The 18,829-nt window shown below is 43.9% G+C and overlaps 1 non-coding gene across 1 annotated transcript; it reads left to right on the forward strand.

Annotated features, from left to right (window-relative positions):
* The first annotated feature begins 3,553 nt into the window (after positions 1-3,553).
* On the forward strand, positions 3,554-3,656 carry LOC118987529 (U6 spliceosomal RNA). The gene has a single exon (XR_005066584.1). It is a non-coding gene; the product is annotated as a U6 spliceosomal RNA (small nuclear RNA).
* The last annotated feature ends 15,173 nt before the right edge of the window (positions 3,657-18,829 follow it).

Below are 18,829 nucleotides of genomic sequence, written 5' to 3' on the forward strand. Positions count from 1 at the left end.
TATTTCTGATGGATGGAAGCATGAGAATCACTTACAACTGAGGGGACTGAGACTGAGGTTGGAGTGAAAAAAAAATAATAAAATGAGAGGAAGTGCTAAGGGCCTGAGTGTGCATGGATACGAACAAGGCAGGTATGCCCACCACGCAGGAAAACCAGCTCTGGGGGGTGGAAAGTTCGTTCAGTTAAGATGCATGGGATTGGCCCACACATACCTGCCAATCTGGCCTCTGTCCCAGCTCAGAGGACGCTGACGTCAGTGCTCACCTAAGTTTCTACCACAAAGTTACCTGGTGACCCTCTAAGCCCCAGGCGTAATCACCTTAATCACCCTCAGTCCCTGCTGTGTCAGCTCCCTCTGTGTTGGCTGCATGTGAAGAACTTGGGAAGGTTTGTGAATTTCTTTGTCCGTGCAAGACCATAAATTAAAAATCATAGAGGTGTAGGGAGGTCTTGTAGCCTCCGAGAATGGCAGGGGAGAAAAGAGGAAAGAAGAGGTTCTTCTGAAAGAGGTAGCTCTTCTAGAAAGTATGTAAATGACTTTGAAAAGCCCTGTGGCCCTGGCTGGTGTAGCTCAGTGGATTGAGCGCGGGCCTGCGAACCACATGATCACGGTTCTATTCCCAGTCAGGGCACATGCCTGGGTTGCAGGCCGGTTCCCAGCAGGGGACTCACGAGAGGCAACCATACATTGATATTTCTCTCTCCTTCCCTTCCCCTCTAAAGATAAGTAAATAAATAAATCTTAAAAAAAAAGAAGAAGAAAAGCCCTGTGGCTGCTAATTAATCAAAGCCAAGAACAAGAGGACAGCAAATCACACAATATATACTTGTCCATAGTCAAATAAAAGCTGGTTAATATTAGTATCCTGGGAAGTCTAGGATCAGAACCACGACCACCAAACAATGTGCAACCTGAAATGTTTATCAAAGGGCACGGAGGCAGCAGATTACCAAGCACCAGGTGCATCCCACCTGAGGCTCTGAGGGTTTAGGAATTTTTAGCACCAGAGGCTGCCACCTCTTCATCTCCTCTCTCTGCCCACCATCCCTTGAGTCACTGAAGAGCTCTGGCAACATGGTATCCATAGCAATAGGCTCCCCAAATTATATACTCTGGAACTGGTCTCCCAGTTTGATATTGGGAATGTGTCCAGAGAAGATGCTGCAGTGGAACTGGAAAGGGGCCGGGGACCTATGCTCCTTCAGCCAGGGGGCCTTCACACCTCCCTTGGGCGGCCTTTCTCAGGATGCCGTGCTGTCTCATTTGAGAGATTTGCTCCGGAGTCAGGCTGCTTGGGTTCGAATCCTAACTCCATCACTTACTTGTTCTGTGATCTGAGGCAAATTACTTAACCCCACTATGCTCTAGCTTCCTCATCAATAAAAATAGAAATAATTATCTGCTTGTGGCCATTTTTAAAATACGGCTTTCAAATTCTTGGACACTGCTTTCATTGACAGTGGAGGTGCAGACCCCTTTCCCTGAAGCTGGGTGGGCTTCTGGCTGCTTTGATCAGTGAGATACGGGGGACATGAAGCCGGCAGGAAGACTGTGGGTTGAGAGCTTTCACCCACTGCTCTTGAGATGTTCATCCTGGGGGAAGACAGCTGCCATGTCAGGAATCAGAGTGCCTTGGGACGGTCCTGTTTGACTCACTGCAATTACTCTGACTAGTAGCCCCGGCCAAGCTCCCAGACGACCGCCAACTCTGTGAGGAGGCCAGCGCGGGCACCTGGGCACTGTCTATTCTTCAGACAACAGAAGTCCCAGCCAACATCTGACCGACTGCACGAGACAGCCCAAGTTAGAACACCCCCTGCACAGCCCTTCCCAAATTTCTAACCCACAAAATTTTAAGCTAAATAAAATGGTTGCTTTATCACCACCACTACATTTTGGAGTTACTTATTTTGCAGCAGTAGTAAACAGAACACTGCTCACCCCTTAACTATAAATATTTAACAGAAGTTGTGAGAAATAGTTAGAACACTGTCTAGCATATGCTAATATTTAATAAGTAGTAATACTTGTTCTCCAGGTCTAGACACAATTGCAGCACTAGAATCCAAACTTTCTGCTTATATTTTCCTTTTAAAAATTTGTAAACTGAGTATCAACCTAAACATTTTAAAATACAGAACATTTTCCTCATACATTTAAAAAATCTCAAAGGATGCCAGGTCCAGCATATTTAAGTATTGTTATTTTTAAAATAAAGTTGTTACATTACTATCTTAAATGTATCCAGTGGAATTTATTTTTTTTTAATTTTTTAAATTTAATTATTGTTCAAGTACAGTTTTCCACCCCCCACTCCCATCCCAGCCCACCCCCACGTGCTCCCCAACTCCCTCCCATTTCCACCCCCCCTTAGTTGTTCTCCATGTGTCCTCTATACTAGTTTCTGTGAATCCTTCCCCTTTTCCCCTGAAATTCTCTCCCCTCGCCCCTCTGGTCCCTGTCCCCCTGTTCTGAATTTCAGTGTCTTTGGTTATACTTCGCTTGCTTGTTTTGTTGTTTAGGTTCCTGTTAAAGGTGAGATCATGTGGTGTTTGTCTTTCACAGTGGAATTTAAATCCCACAGCTATTTGATATCTACCATCATCCATTTAAACAATTCATGAGCACACTCTTTAGCAGTTGGAAATTTCACATTCTTCCTTTTTCTCCCCAAACTTGTGTTTCCAGTCCATTTTTACTTTGGACCCAGAATTTTATTTTGACACAAAATATGTGTATACTTGAAAAGACTTTAGATGTCCCTATCAAATAATTCTCTGCAAAACATATGAATATAAATAAACACGTTAACTATCTTTTCCATGCCCATAAGACTCTTATAAAATGTCTCAGAAGTTGAATTATCATGATAATTATTGTCGGACATAATTGACCAAAATTACATTTTCTAAATTTTGAAAAATTATTACTTAACATAAAAGGTAAATATTATTGAAAGTATATTAATGACATACTGGGATGGAGCTGGGATTTTTTTCCTGAATTAGGGCATGTATCCATAGAGTAATATTATTTATTGGCAGACTGAGGCAAGATTCAGCATTAATTGTGTGCCCTTGTGTTTTTTTCATTTTTAAAAATGCATGTTCTGAGAAACTTGTTCATATCAGTAAGTTAATGGGGAAAAAAGACTTTTCATTGTAGTAAAATTATTTAGTCCCTTAACCTTCTATTCAGATGTAAAAATAAATCACAGTAATGTATCATTAAAAATAACATAACAATAATTGAGCTACCGACAGCTCTGAGATGGGGAGCTTTTAGAAGGCGGTGACAGAGGAGTGATATGATCAAGTTTATGTACGAGAAAGATCACTCTGGCTGCTATGCTAGCACAGCTCTGGGGGCGCAGGAAGCAAAGGGCAGGCAGTCTGGAGGCTGCTGCAACAACCCAGGGGAGATGATGGTGGCTTAGACCAGGGGAGGTTAAAAAAAAGTGGTCATATTCTGTGCACATATTTTGGAGGTGGGAAGGAAAAGATTTCCTGGTGACTTGGTACAAGGAAAGTAGAACGAGATGTTAAGAATGGTGCCGCTTCAGCAGCACATACACTAAAATTGGAATGATACAGAGATTAGCATGGCCCCTGTGCAAGGATGACACGAAAATTCGTGAAGCGTTCCATATTTTTAACAAGTATAAAGGATACATGGATAAAAAACTAAGGGGGGGTGGAAATGGGAGGGAGGTGGGGAGCACTGGAGGGGTGATGAGTTGGGATGGGAGTAAAAGAGAGAAAACTGTACTTGAACAACAATTAAAATAAATAAATACATTTTAAAAAATTTTTTTAGGTTTTATTTATTTATGTTTAGAGGGGAAGGAAAGGAGAGAGGGAGAGAAATATCAATGTATGGTTGCCTCTTGTGCGTCCCCTGCTGGGAACTGGCCTGCAACCCAGACATGTGCCCTGACTGGGAATCCTCTGGTTCACAGGCCCACACTCAATCCACTGAACTACACTAGCCAGGGCGAAAAATAAATAAATATATTTTTAAAAGAATTAACCAAAGATTTTGGCCTGAGCCATTTGCTGAGACTGGGGAGATGCAGAAAGATGGAATTTGCTGGGTGAGGGGAGATGTAACCAGAGGGCTGACTCTGTCTTTACTCTCACACTCACCATTGCTGGTGCTCTTGATTCCTTCCCGGGGTCCATGTCTCCCTCCGTCATCATTTGCTACCGTCTGAAGAACTTCCCTGAATATTTGTGTGGGTCTACCAGCAGCAAGCTATTACCTGAAAATACCTTTATACCACCTTCATTCTTAAAGGGCATTTTCTCTGAGTTCTTTTTCCATCATTTTCAAGGCACTTTTTCATTGTCTTCTAGCCGCTATGTTTTCTGATGAGAAGTCAGTGCTCAGTCAAGTCATCTTCCTTTCTGTGCAATGTGTTATGTGTTGCCGCCATTTCCTCTCTATTGTTGGTTCTGATCGGTGGTGCTAGGCTGTGCCCAGGTTTTCTTTGTATTCATGCTGCTCAGGACTTGCTGAGCTTCTTGAATCTGTAAATTACTGCCTTTCACCAGCTTTGGGGAAGTTTTGGCCATTGCTTTTAAAGATTCCTCTCTTCCAGAACTCAAAAAACACACTTATTAGACCTTCTGATGTTGTTTTTTATGTCCTTGAAGGTTCGTTCATTTTTTTTTCCATTCTAATTTCTCTCTTCCTCAGATTGGATAATTTTGTTGATTTTTCTTGAAGCTCGTGTTGTCATTTCTATTCTGCTAAGTGCATCCAGTAACTTTTTTTTAAAGATTTTATTTATTTATTTATCTTTAGAGGGGAAGGAGGGAAGAAGAGAAACATCAATGTATGGTTGCCTTTCATGCGTCCCCTGCTGGGAACTGCCCTGCAGGGAACCAACCTGCAACCCAGGCATGTGCCCTGACTGGGAATCGAACCTCGATCCTCTGGTTCGCAGGCCCACGCTCAATCCACTGAGCTACACCAGCCAGGGCATCCAGTAACTTTTTTAATGGCAGTGCATTATTCAGTTCTAGAATTTTCATTTGGTATTTTCTACATTTTTATTATCCTGATATCTCTTACCTTTTCATTCCCTGCAAGCACATTTTCCTTTACCTCAATGATTGCTGTCATGGTAGGTGATTTTAAGGATTCCAATCTTTACCTGGTCTTTCTCTCTGAACATTCTGAAGTTTTATACAGTCGACATACCTGACAGGTAAAACAAACAACAAAAAAAATGAAGGCAGAAGAAAGAGAAACCTGCTCTAAATATACCTCTCCTTTGATCAACATTATTCAATGTTTCCCTTATATCAAAGAATAATGTTGAAACTCATTGATTTTATTGAGTTTCAATAAAACTGATTTAATTTTTTCCCTTTTTTAAAAAAGATTTTATTTATGCATTTTTAGTGAGAGGGGAAGGAAGGGAGAGAGCAAGGGAGATAAACACTACCATGCAGTTGCCTCTCGCACGCCCCTCCCCAAGGGCGTGGCCCACAGCCCAGGCAAGTGCACTGACTGGGAATTGAACCTGCCACCCTTTGGTTCTCAGGCCAGCATTCAGTCCACTGAGCCACACCAGCCAAGACTCATCAGATTGACTTTAAAGGCCAATCACTATCTGTCTCCAGGCTATTTTTTTACAATTCCTATCCAGATGCTTCTCTGAACAAAGTGTATGTTCCAACTGAATCGCTTTACTCCTGGCTTGTTCACTGTTCCCCTAAAGGGCCTGCTGTTTTGCCGCTACATTTTCATCATTTCTTCCCCCCTCTCTCTATCAATAACACCTTCTACGCACCCATTTCCCAAATTCCTCATGGGAACTCCAGGCTGTCATTAGGCCTCCTCTGACCCCTTCCAGCCTGAAAGGGTCCCTGCTCTGCTCAACCCTGTTGTCTGAACTAACTAAGGTATATTGTTTACACAATATACCTTAGTTAGGTACATTGTAAGGTACACAAAGTCACAAAGTGACTTTGTGACTTCTTTACTGCTGTCTTGGACTATTTTTCTCCCTTTAGTGTGGGTCCTGCCCTGTTTCTCCTGCCCTTTGTCTCCCTCCTTTGAAGCTCCTTCTGAGGTACCGCCTTTTCTATACACCTTCAGCATCCTACCCACCTGGTCTCCCCTTCACCACCAACATAGGTTCTTCAAGGCCAGTGACAGGGCCAGGAAACTGAAAAAGAAAGGTTTTGTTTTTCTTAAGTTCTTGAAACTTCTTCTGTTTAAATAATAAGAGAGAAAGCTTAGAGCACAAAGTCATGAAGTGGAGAAGGATATTTGATCACATGAGTATTATTTTCCTCTTCTCCCATCCCTTGGGCCCAAAAGAAACTTGAGACAAGATGACAGGAGTTGGAGTGGACTTGATTGGGGTTGAGATGCTCCTGGGCCCATCTACCCCATGGGTGGGAGGGAAGCACTGGCTGAGTGAGGCGTTTGGCCGCAATGGGCCAGAGGGGGCCTTCCTGCACGCCATCATGGTTATAGAATGTACTGTGAAACTGGGCACTTTGAGACTAAAGTGTGTGTAATCATTAATACAGAAATAGCAGGCAAACACGAGCAATGTTCCTCAAATCAGAAGATGTCACCATGCTACGCACACCCCCACCATGTGATATAAAGCCTCAGTGGCCCCCTCCCATCAGAAGGCATATAGAAATGATTGGGAGAAGCCCGCAGTCATGAAAGCCAAGGTCAAGACAAAGGAACCACCAGGAACCCTGATGTGGACACTGTTGTGAAGGAAAGAAATCAGGGGGACAAGCAGCCCTAAACTGCAGGCCACTGAGGACCAGGGATAGTCCCACACCAGATGCCCCTCCCATGGTCAAGGCTCTATGTAGGATACCTACTACCTCAGATCACCCCGAGATGACTCCAAGGACAGGGGAGGCAAGGACATAATCTGAAACTGACTGACACTACATTCAAAACCAGCTATGTTGAACTGGCAGAATTTTTGTTCACTCTAAATGGAAAGGAACATTTTGTGAGCTAGACACTGAGGAATGAGTGATGTTTTTGTATTCCTGCCAGCCACGACTGTGTAACATTTAAAATTGTTTCAACCCTCATCCTAAGACTATCAATACTTTCACTAGCTCCAATGTCCCCTGCATCCGCCAAATCTGGGAGAACCAATAGGTTTCATGTACCTATTCTCAGGTACATGAAACACACACGTCAGCAGGTGGGCAAGCCTGCAGGTATAGGCTCTGACAGCAGAGCCTAGAGGGAGGAGCCTGAGATTCAACACTCAAGTCTCTGCAGGGAGAACTGTGAACCACAGCCTTTTTTCCCCAAGGAGGGCCACTACTTCCGATCAGAGTAACAATACTTATCATAATAACAACACTCGTGTAGGTGAGATTGTAATCATCTTCACGTGTATTCTCATCTCACTCTCCATTTTAGAGGAGGGAATGCAGGCCCAAGAGGTCGGGTCACTGACTCCACTTTAAGCAGCTTGGTCATTCTTATTAACTTAAACACTTAACACTGTGCATCACATTGTATTCCTACAGCATTTCTGCTGCTTCAATATGCTGCAGGCTTCCTTCGGGACATTATCATTGAAAGGAAAATACAGTTTCTCTTGATAGATTTTAGAGCATTGCTGTTCAGAATGCATGGAGCGATCTTCCCCGAAAATAGTCAGGTGCTTAGCAAGCAAAGAAAGCACAACAAAACCACCGATGAAATGGGTGCTGCAGGCCATGCTGTCTCTGCTGTCTCTGCTGTCGCAGAACATCAAGGAAAAAGCGATACCCTACAGGAGCCTTCAGCAGCCTAACACTGAGTTTTATTAGTATAATTCACTCAAACTTCTTTCTTTCTCTAGGCCTTGAGAGACCACTCGTGGAGGGCACTTCCAGTTTATGAAACTATTCTGGGGACTCAGTATCTGCATCACTCCACCTGTGTCCGTGTGAAGACTTGGGTCACGTTCCTGTTTAGGTCCCGTTGCCTTGGTTCCCATCCTAGGGGCCGACTCTGATTCAATCCTTCACAGTAAAAGTCACCCACTGAGGCTCTCAGTGTGTGGTTTGGGATGAACCCAGAGATTTCTGCAATACCACATTGGGACATAAATCATGGCCCTCATTCCTGCTGCATGAATTTGACACTTTGCAGACCAGCCCCGCCTCGCTGCCTGGCAGAAACAGTGCCTGCACTCCCCAGTCAGTCCTGCTCCGGGAATGCCACTTTGCGTAAGATTAGACTCAACTGAATATTTTAAAGAAGCCTCTTATTGGTGTTTTCCAATGTGATCATTGCATTGCCCCACATCAGGAGAAGCTTCATTAATAAAATCCACAAATATTATGAATGAGGATGTAAATGGCCAAAGTAAAAGAAGACATGTACTTAAGGAGGCAGTTGTCTGATGAGAAGGGAGCCTGGGAAGTCGCTTAAACCTGGAGAAGCGGAAGTGGTTTGATGAGCTTGTACCTCAGACAGGGGGGTGGATCCAAGCTCAGCAGCATAGGAGCCGTGTGACCTGGGATATTGTTTAACCAATCTGAGCCCCAGTGTACAGGTGACAATGTTTCTGTGAGCACTGGGACACAGTCAGTGTTCTACACAACTATGGACAATATTATGATCACATCTTGTCATTTACTGCTATACTAATTTTACTTTAACACTGTGAGTGTATTTCAAACACGTCAAAGCATCTACCCACGCTTTATTTAAGTATAATAAGCGCACATTGAATCATTGGCCCATCTTTTCCTAAGTCGAAAAGCTGATTTATACTGCGACTGCCCAGTACAGCAGATCCTGTGGGGATGTCATTTCACTGGGTGTCATTTCTTCACAATGATAATGAGCAACCTGTGAGTGTAACGGGAGGAAGAGTGGGCAGAGGGCAGATGCAGGAGGGTTTAGCCTTCATGGGAGGAGGTTCAGGAGGTTCCCTTCTAGTGGCCTCTGCTCTCCACGTGATGTAACAATGAAGGAATCATTTTACTCCTGGGGAAGCAGGAGTCCTCAGCCCATGTGTGTGAGGGGAGCGGATGTGTTCAGCAGGAAACAGATACAACACTCAAAAGAGTTTAACTAAGGGAATTAGTGAATGGGACAAGTCAAATAGATACGAGCTGGGTTAAGGGAACAAACAGGGAATGTGAAACACTCAGCAACAAACGACCATGGATAAGAGGAAGGAAGGGAGCTCTGGAGAGCTGGAGCCACGAAAGAGGACTTGCCCAACAGAGACACTAATCAGAGGGACCCGGCCCTCACCAGACCCGTGGGGAGGCAGGGAGAGCAGAGAAATAGAGAAGCCACCTTCCCTGTCCTTTGCCCTCTGATTCTTCTACTGGTGCCTCCCTTGACCAAACCCAACACAAAACCAGAGAGCAAGGATCCAGAGGATGTTGGCTGCAGAGATCGGACACCCAGGGCACAGAAAAACGTAGGTGGAGATTCCATCCACAAGAGAAACAGCAAATAACCAGCAAGTGGAGAACACTTGGAATGGCCACCATGGAGGACGCATCAAAAAGCTGCCTAAGAATTGAGCTTGCAGGAGGTTTGAGGCCAGGCATTTAGTGGCTCTTACTGGTGCAGGCCTGGGGCTAGCAGTTCACAGGTTAGCGTGGAGAAATGGGGTAGTTTGGTTGACCCAGATTTGGGTTTTTCAGGCAGGTGGATTGGAAACACAATAGGGATGAGGAAGTTGACACTGGGAAAGCATCCATAAAAAATAATGAAGTATCAGATCTGTGAATATGAAATTGGAAAGAGGAAGCTATTTATGGGGGTGGGGGAGGTCAAGTTCATGGAGGTGAGGCCCAGGGGTAACATTGGGTTTCTTGGTCTTTATAAGGTTAGTGCATCTTTGGATAGATGAAGGTTGAGACCAACCCAGGGGGATTTAACTCTGCTCCTGGTCCTCTGCTCATGGGTATCTCTTTGGGTTGTGTTTGCTTAGTTGGTTTTGCCTGGCACATCATTCTTGTTGCTGGTAAAGGGCAATTCCTCTGCTGTAGGTATCATTGGACTATAAATCAAGGCCACAACACCCTGGCCTCTGTATTTTGAGCACTGTGGTACATCATTCACATGCCACCCTGTGCTCATCCAAGGAATGAGCCATAACTACAAGAAGCACTCAGAGCCCTTGCACAGGACTTGATACATGGACACAGAGAGAGATGAGGTCCATTCCTATCAGACTGTAAGCCAAAGGCTGTAGGCCAAGGTCTGCCAGGGTCCAGCGTGTCTCTCAGGTAGAGGAAACTAAAAGGCCAACATTCAAAAAGAACAAGAGCTGAAAGATGTAGAAATCGTCTGAGCCCCTCAACCAGCCCTGCATGGATCTAGCCCTTAGACTTCCTGCTTTCACATGACAATCACTTGGCTGTTTTTTTATTGGGTTTCAGTTGTTTTTTATGGAGCTTCTGCTCCTTTTCACCAATAGGTCAAAAACACAATAATCTGGACGTGTCAGAAATGCCTCGCTGGGCCATGGAATTGGCTGATCTTTCAGAACTCCAAGTAGGATTTGGATTGAACCTCTCCAAACTCTTCTTGTCCCCAGAAAGTTTCAGACGATTAGCGACCCTGAGGCTCACTTGAGGTGTCCCTAACCTCTGCTCTTCAGCTTCCCTCTGGCCCAGCCCAAGTGTCTTCCTCCCCTGGAGGCCACAGAGGCCACCCAGCTACTTATGGCCATCCAGTCCAGTGTTGCAGCAGCTCATGAGTGAATGGTGACAACATTAAGAAGCGCAGACTTGTAGACTCCTCAGACCCCGGGTGGACTGACACCAGGCTGGCCCTAAGAGACTTGCCCAGGATCATCTAATCAAAAAGCAGAGGGAGAGGCCAGGGGAAGGACCTAGCAGTTACTGAAATGTATTGAGTGCTTGGTGCATGTGACACTCTGTGGGATTTGCTCACATTTCCTCATCCTCTAAATCATCTTGCAACATGGGTCTGTCACTGCCATTTCCTAGATGAGGACATCAAGGATGATGCGTTTTCAATAACTTGCCAGAGACGAGTAAACGGCTGGGCTGGAGCCGAGCCCTGGTCTCTCTTTCCCGAAGCCTCCTGGTCTTCTTTAAACTCCACAGTGCCCTGCCCGCTTCCTATTGCAGAGAGAACGAGAATCTGAGAGGGTTGTTTTATAGCTTTAATTTGAAAACGTCTCAAGTGTTGTAGATACTGCCCAGGACGTAGAGGAAACTGGCCTTTCCCGTAATCTCCCATCCATGAAGTATTTCTAGGGGTAACCATCAGAGAAAATCTTAGCCCACATCATGGCCATAAAGAGTAAAATGCGTTACAAAAACTCCAGGCTTCCAAATGACTTCTTCCATCATTACAATGAAACAGGAAGGGAAAAAAAGAAAATAGAAGACTCCTTCACTGTCAAAATAAAATGTAGCTGACTTCCGCCAAGGCAGCTATTCCTGGAATAGTCTAAATATTATACCAGAGGCTGTGGCTGAAAAGTCAAGCATTTCATTCCCTACGTTTTGGCAGGAAGTCCTTTGAAACTCAATTCAGCGACAGAGGTGGCACAGTGGGGGGATCCTTCTTCTGAGGACTGTGCAAAATTCAGTTTTGCTTGAAAGAATATCCTGCCATCTCCTTGCCAGGAGGTGTACAGCATGCACAGTAAGTAAAATACAATGACTCGTAGGGTCCCATTTTCCTCCTCGGGCCCCCAGGCCCTCCTCTGCCTTCTCCAGCTCAGCTCTAAAGGGTGAGCCCAGGACAGAGAACTGATTGAAGAGGCACAGTGCTCGCCATTCCTCTGACTCAGACAACCTTAGACACTTGAATGTTCCCATTTCTATTATTATCATCTACCGTTACCATAAACTCTCCTGTTATTCAACACTCACCACGTGTCATGAGTTATGCTAAGCGCTCAATACACATTTTATCATTTAAATGCTACAACAACTCTACAAAGGAAGTAGCACTATGATCTCCATTCTATAAATGAGGAAACTGAGGCTCAAAAGGGTAAGTAACTTGCTTGTGTGAAAACCTCTGTTTTGTGCCTCCTGGTGAGTCCGAGTGGAACCATCTCCTGAGGCCTCTTGGGAAAGAAGGGAGGGGAAGGAAGAAAGCCAGCCTTTCTTTAACCATCTGTTATGTGTCCAACACCACCCTAGGCACTTTGATTCTTGTCTCTCTCCTCACAGCAAGCCTAGTTTATGTAAACAGCCCTATTCTCTATAAGAGTTAACCAAGAGAGCCATCGAGTAACCAGACCACAGTCAGTAGGTGGCTGAGTGATAGTATGACATAGATCTCCTGTCCTGAAAGTCCCTTTCTACATACGTCATATGTGTACAGATAATTTAAATCGTGGCTCTGCAATATTAGCTGCAGGATCTTGGGCAAGTCCCTGATTCTTAGTTTTCCACTTTTAAAAGCGCAGCAATAACCCCTCCTGAAGGAAAGAATAAAGTCAGCACCATCTGCTGAGCAGGCCTATGACCTCATTAAACATGACTGCCATTTCACTTTGAGTGTATGCCCTCAGGGCTGGAAATTACTGGGAAGCAAGAGCAGAACGTGATTAATGTCCCCCACAGCCACGGGCGAAAGATAACATTGGAGCAAACTGCAGCTAATGCAAAACCACCTTCTGTGTTACAACACTCCCACCAGCCCAGGGGTCACAGGACAGCACCCCCTGCTTTTTCAACCCAAGTATAATCCAATGAAAGTTCAAAGCTCCTAACCCTCCAGGCTGGCGCATCTCTCCACACCATGCCCCTCTCCTTTCTTGGAGAGTGAATGAAATCTTTACTCTCTACACTTTCTTCTCTTTGTGAATTCTTTTGCAGGCCGTGTCATCAACCACCAGAAAATTCAAGGTCCACTAAGATCACATATGGGGGTCCTTACTACATGCTACTTTCACACACACCTCCCTGCCACCTTCTGTGGCACCTAGTCACACCTCTGTCTGAACCCTCTGGGGAGTCAGGGGCTTCTGTGTGGGGACTGTATCATGAGCCCTGGGTCCTACATACTCTGAAGAACCCGTATCTTGGGGTGGGCCTGGCATTCACCTATAATTTAGTAAGTGCGGATGGTTGAGGATCTACTGTTTCCAATCGCAGGGACTAAAGATGTTTTTGGAAAGGCCTAACTTCCTTAAGGGATTTGACCTGCTGGTCACCTTTGGGTGACTTCAGTCTCTATTACTAAAGAAACCCTGGCCAGAAACTTTGCCACCTCTTTATAATTCAAACTCCCAAAGCAATGCCCCCCATCCAAAATATCCATTATAATTTCCCTTTGAAAGAGCTACCTTCTCCAACAAACACTGATTAGATTTTATTTTTTGAAATCCCATTTTTACTAAAAATTTAGAAAAACACATAAAGGAAGGCATACTCATATTCACCCCCATGGCATTTGGCCACAGTAAGAATTAAGTGACCCCAGAGCTGCAGATCCACTCTCTGGTCCTTGGGCCAAGTAGTCATGGCCCAATAGGTGTCTCATGTGAACCACCACACAGGTGAGAAACCCAATGCACTGTCTGCACAGTTAGTCACTGATGGCACAGGTCAGTCAGGTCGGGCTTTACCGAGAGTCACTCTATAGGATCATTCCTGAGTCAGTACTATTGGGTACATCTAGTATTTGGACGAGGAAATTCAGACCTGCATTGCTCTTGAGCTAAGCATTTTACCAATAACACAGAATGTAAAAATAGAAGTTCTCAAGGGTTAAAAAAATACAATGTGTTTTGCTCACAAAACGTTCAGTTTCACACTAGTTTGGTAATTCTCGGGCCAGAAGCATCAACATCACCTGGAAACCTTTTAGAAATTCAGATTCTCAGGCCTCATAATCAGCACATCGACACTATTTTAGTGGCCAATCTCATGTCATCTTACAAGAGAAATACTATGCCAGCCAATAGAAGCTACGGATATCTGTTCATTGATGCCCTTATAGGGCCAGGGACCTACCACAGAGCCCTGAAAATAACCCCACAGTTGTGAGTCCTGAAGCTCCTGGACATCTGGTCAATCGCAAGCACCAGGAATGGGGGTACAGAAAGTCACGAAGCAACCGGAAGGGGACAAAGGGAGACCAGAGCCTCTGCCAAACCCAGTCCAAGCTCAGAGCACCCGGCTCAGATGGCACTACAGGCCCTGGCTGGAACTAGGCACTGGAGAGGCACTTCACAACTTGGAGAAAGACATCTCAAAACACAGGAACCCTTGAGACTACGTGAGGCACAGGGGACACAGGAGCAGAGGGTGGCTCGGGGAGCCCTGCTTGCCTAGGTCAAAGGACAGTAATGCTGGTGGCTTCTGTCTGCACAGGCTGGCCCCTTATTGATTCGAACCGGCCTCTACTGCCCGAAGGCCAGTTTTGTAACCTCCACAGAGCCCAATATAACATGTCTCAAGTAAGAAAGGCTCAAAGTTTGTTAATTGCTCCATATATAAATCTTATGGTTGCTTTTAATTAAAGAAAAAAACACACTATTTGTGGTCTAAATGAAAAAACACACTATTTGTGGCCAGCATCGGCCACCAGAGACATGAGTGGGAAGCATTCAGATAATTCTGTGCTTGTGTCTTTAAGCCACTAGAGCTAACATCAAGTGTATTGGAAACAAGTCACCCTAGCCAAGCCCTGGCTAAGTTACAGATTCTTAAGCAAAATATTGTCATTATTTTAAGACACTAAGGTTTTTAAAAAGAGTTTATTTATTTATTTTTAGAGAGGGGAGAAGGAAGGGAGAGAGGGACAGAAACATTGGTGTGAGGGAGTAACATTGATCTGTTGTCTCTCATGGGGACAGAACAGCGCACACATGTGCCCTTGACTGAGAATCAAACTGCCTACACTTCAATTTGCGGGTCAAGGCCCAACCAACTGAGCCACACCAGTCAGGGCAAGACACTAGATTTAAAAACAGTTTTTTAACACAGCATTACACAACCAGAACACAACCCAAACCAAAAGAGGTAAAATGTCACCTATGGGAAAGAAGAGGGAAACAGGCAAATGTTAGCACTCAGAGGGGTGGTTTTCAGCATCTGTGAATGACATATTTTTGCCTCTTTAACTCCAGTAAAAGATATGAAGGAATATACTAAAGCCTTTTCTTGCCAGGAATGTGAAAAAGCCAGTAAAACAGGAGAGGTATTGAGTGTCTATTTGAGATGCCCACAAAATTTGAATATTTCATTCTAAAGGAGATTTTTTTCCTCCAGCTCAAAATTACTATGAAATCAGTTCTCATTTGTTTTCCTCGACGGTGTCTCTTTGCTAGTATTTTTACAGATTTTCCAGTTGGAGGCAATCTGTACTGTGGGGTCTATTTATGGATACCCCTGTTGACGTTGTTTGTGTGTTCTACTCAGAAATTCCACTGATTTTATACACTGGGACAGTCTCTGGTGTTCCCAGGCCCAACCTTCTGCCCACTTCTCTATCTCCTCCACTGGTGCCTCTTTTAGCGTGACTGGCGCCCAGTGTTGGTTGAACTCTCCCGAGTCACTCAACACTCTGCCCTCCTTTTTAAAGTCCTGTCTCAGTGTGGCACCATTCAAGTCCCTTAGGCCCTGCCCTGGTCTAGTATTTGTCCTTTTCTACCATCATCCCTCCTCATTTCTTTCATAAGTAATTACAATTGTCTCTTACCTGGTTTTGCTGTTTCCAGGACCTCCCACCTGACACCCAGGCACCCTGTTGCTCTCTGATATATCTTCCTAACACAGCAATCTCAAGTCACCAGTGTCTCTGGAGTCAAGTCCAAGCACACAATGGCACAAGGCCATTTGTGATTTGGCCACTGTCCTCCTCTTAAGCCTCATCACACACACTTCCCTCTCCCTAGAGCAAAATTTCCAGCAATGCCACCGTGCCTGTGGCTTCCTAAGTACACCATATAGTTTTAGGCTCCTTTGTGTTTAAAAATACTGCTCTCTTTCGTGCTCTCTCTTCCCTGCCCTTCCTACTACACATCCACCTGGGGAACTCCTATTTATCCTACAAAATGCATCTCAACTGTCACCTCTTCTAGGAGGTCTTCCCTGACTCCTCCATAAAGAGTTACTATCTCCTCTATCCTGCACGTGCTTCTATTGCTGCACATGTCACTGTGAGGAACTGTGAGGCTGGTCATCCCTCCTAGACCTCGAGCTCCCAGAGAAACTGTCCTATTTGTCACTTGGCCTCAGAGCCTAGTTCAGAGCCATCTGCACCAAAGGGGCTCAGTAAATGTTTTTTCAGTTAATTAGGACAGAATCAAATGAAGAAGCATTCAGTGGTGAATCACCTGAATAACAGACCAAGTGCCCTTGAAAACATAGTCTCTGGCAGCTAGCCAGCAAACCTAAACTTACAGTTCGTATCACAATAACAACAAACTGGGTGAACAGCTCTGTGGGAAATGACTGAGCTGATTAGGTCAGAGACGGAAGGATCAAGGGCGAGCTGAACAGGAGCCATTTTGAGAGCTAGTTTTATTACGTTAACAGCTCATGTGATTCTGGTTGGTGTTAGGGAGCACTAGGAACTGTAAGAACCAGAAAGTCATCTTGATCTTGTCTTAGATTTGATCAGAACTTTTCTTAGATTACCAGTTTCTGAATTCAATCTTCGAACTTTAATAAGAATGGAAAAATGTTAAATTGGATCCAAAGAAGAAAAATAAATACGAGTAAGGTTTAGGAAATAGGAGTGATAAGAAAACATGCTAGATGTTTAGGAAATAATTTTACTTATAAGAATTAACTAAGAATTTTGACAAAAGGCTTCCTACAAGACAGACTATAGAAAAATTGTTTTAAATTGTAGGAGGGAAAATTGAAAACGACCTGAGTGACCCAAGTAGAAGGTGAGATCATTAAACATCCATGTATTTGATAGGCAAGACATGGAAGTATAAACATGGAATTATGTTTATGGAAATAATTACATTATGGCCAATATGGTAAAATTCAGTTTTTATAAATTTACATATGTATAAATATGCAAGGAAAAACATCTGAAAGAAAATATAGCCAAATGTGGACAGTAATTATCACTGAGCATTTGTTATAAATATTTATATTTTTCATTTTGTTCATCTGTATTTTCTATGTTTTCTAAAAATCAACATGTGTTACTATCATTTTTTAATTAAAGTAGAATAATGGTAGAAATGGGCATGATTTAGCACCAAATGTAATCAGAAAAATCTCTTAAATTTTCCTAGGAGCATAAAATAAATATAGTGAATTAGATATAAGGTCAAAGATGAGCTGGAATGAAAACATAAAGATTCTCCAGTGCCAGGTTGAGAAGCCCAATCTTTATTCTGTGAGCAGTATGGGACAGAATCCTTTTTGTTCAGAAACGTGACTTAGACACAATTGTTATTTAGAAAAATGACGCAAGAATTGAGACGGGTGGCTACTTGTACTGATGGAAAGAGAAGAAAAAGAGAATTCTACGTTTCCAATGATAAAGTTCGAAGCCTGAAACTCGGGGCAGGCAGAGACAGCTTGGAGGGGCCTAGAGAAAGAGAAAGGACAACTGGGAGAGGCGGAAGGAAGGGGAGGGTGAGAGGGACTCGACCGCGCTCAGCCACTGCCGGGCCCAGCCGGGCCTCTGCTCCGGCCGTTCCCAGAAACCTGATGTGGATCTTTGCCAGAGAAAAGACTCTTAAAATGAAGTATCTGCACATGGGAAGTTTACACAATTCTTATAAGCTTCACGTTTCCTAGACCAATATTAGACTTTGGAGGCCAAATTTAATAGAAGGTTATAGTTAGAGACAGACTGACCTGGGTCTTTAAAGAAAAACCTGTAAAAAATCAGAAGAAAGGACTCATTTAAGCCTGAGCATCTAAAGCTGAAAAGGCATTAAAGGATCACAAACTTGATAAAATAGCAAAGAAAATAATTTTTTAATCTCTTTACTGATATTTGAACAGGATTCTTGACTAATTTATCCTTTGCTCTTTTCCAAAGAGCTGGCTGGTTTTACTCCTTGAGCGAATTCATTATCGTTTATAATTTCAGATAAGCTCGTTTTGTTCACTGCAAAGTGAATTTTAGAGGAAAAGAACTGAATTGAATGCTGATGTGACTTCTTAGTCACTTCATGATCTCTATTCCAGGTTTGACACCTGGTACAATGAATCACCATTCTGTACAACCACTGACCTCAAAGGACACGTTATTGACTAAAGGATGTAAGACTAGCCTATATCCTGAGTATTTAGAAGATGGACTGGTGTTCACACAGAAGAACCTGTCCATTTTTAAGAACTACGGGAAATTTTACAGAGAAGTAATTGACTGGTGCTCTGTTGGAAAACCACTTTACATTGATACCTTGTGAACAAATGACTCACCTACCGCCCAGCACAGACTGATTTAAAACTTAACATAAGGCTGAATTCATTTTTTCTTTATAAGTCTTACAGGAAGAAAGAAGCCTACAGGTCCAAAGAGAGTTTTAAGTTTTCATTGTGAATACTATCCAGCCCCCTTTTTTGTAAGCCAACCAAATGTTTTGGGAAAACACAAAGCCATGCGGATTTGCAGACAGGCATTTTGTGACAGGACAGCAGTGGGCCTACCCTACACGTGTCGTCAAAAAGCTGGTCTCCGGCAGAGACGTCCAGAAGGTCTGAGAAGCATTACTCTGAAATGACGGCAGAAATGTCTTCAAAGTCCTTTTACACCGAGAAAGTTGTGGTGCTGGGCAGATCATGGAGTTTATGTTCCTGTGATTAGGAAACTTACTTGTTTTCTGAAGATGCTTCTTGGCTGACGTCACCCCATGAGGATAGCAGGCTGGCACAGCCCTGTGGGGGGA

This window comes from Sturnira hondurensis, unplaced genomic scaffold, assembly GCF_014824575.4.
Source record: "Sturnira hondurensis isolate 20B ecotype Veracruz unplaced genomic scaffold, ASM1482457v3 Scaffold0005279, whole genome shotgun sequence".
Taxonomy (NCBI): Eukaryota; Metazoa; Chordata; class Mammalia; order Chiroptera; family Phyllostomidae; genus Sturnira; species Sturnira hondurensis.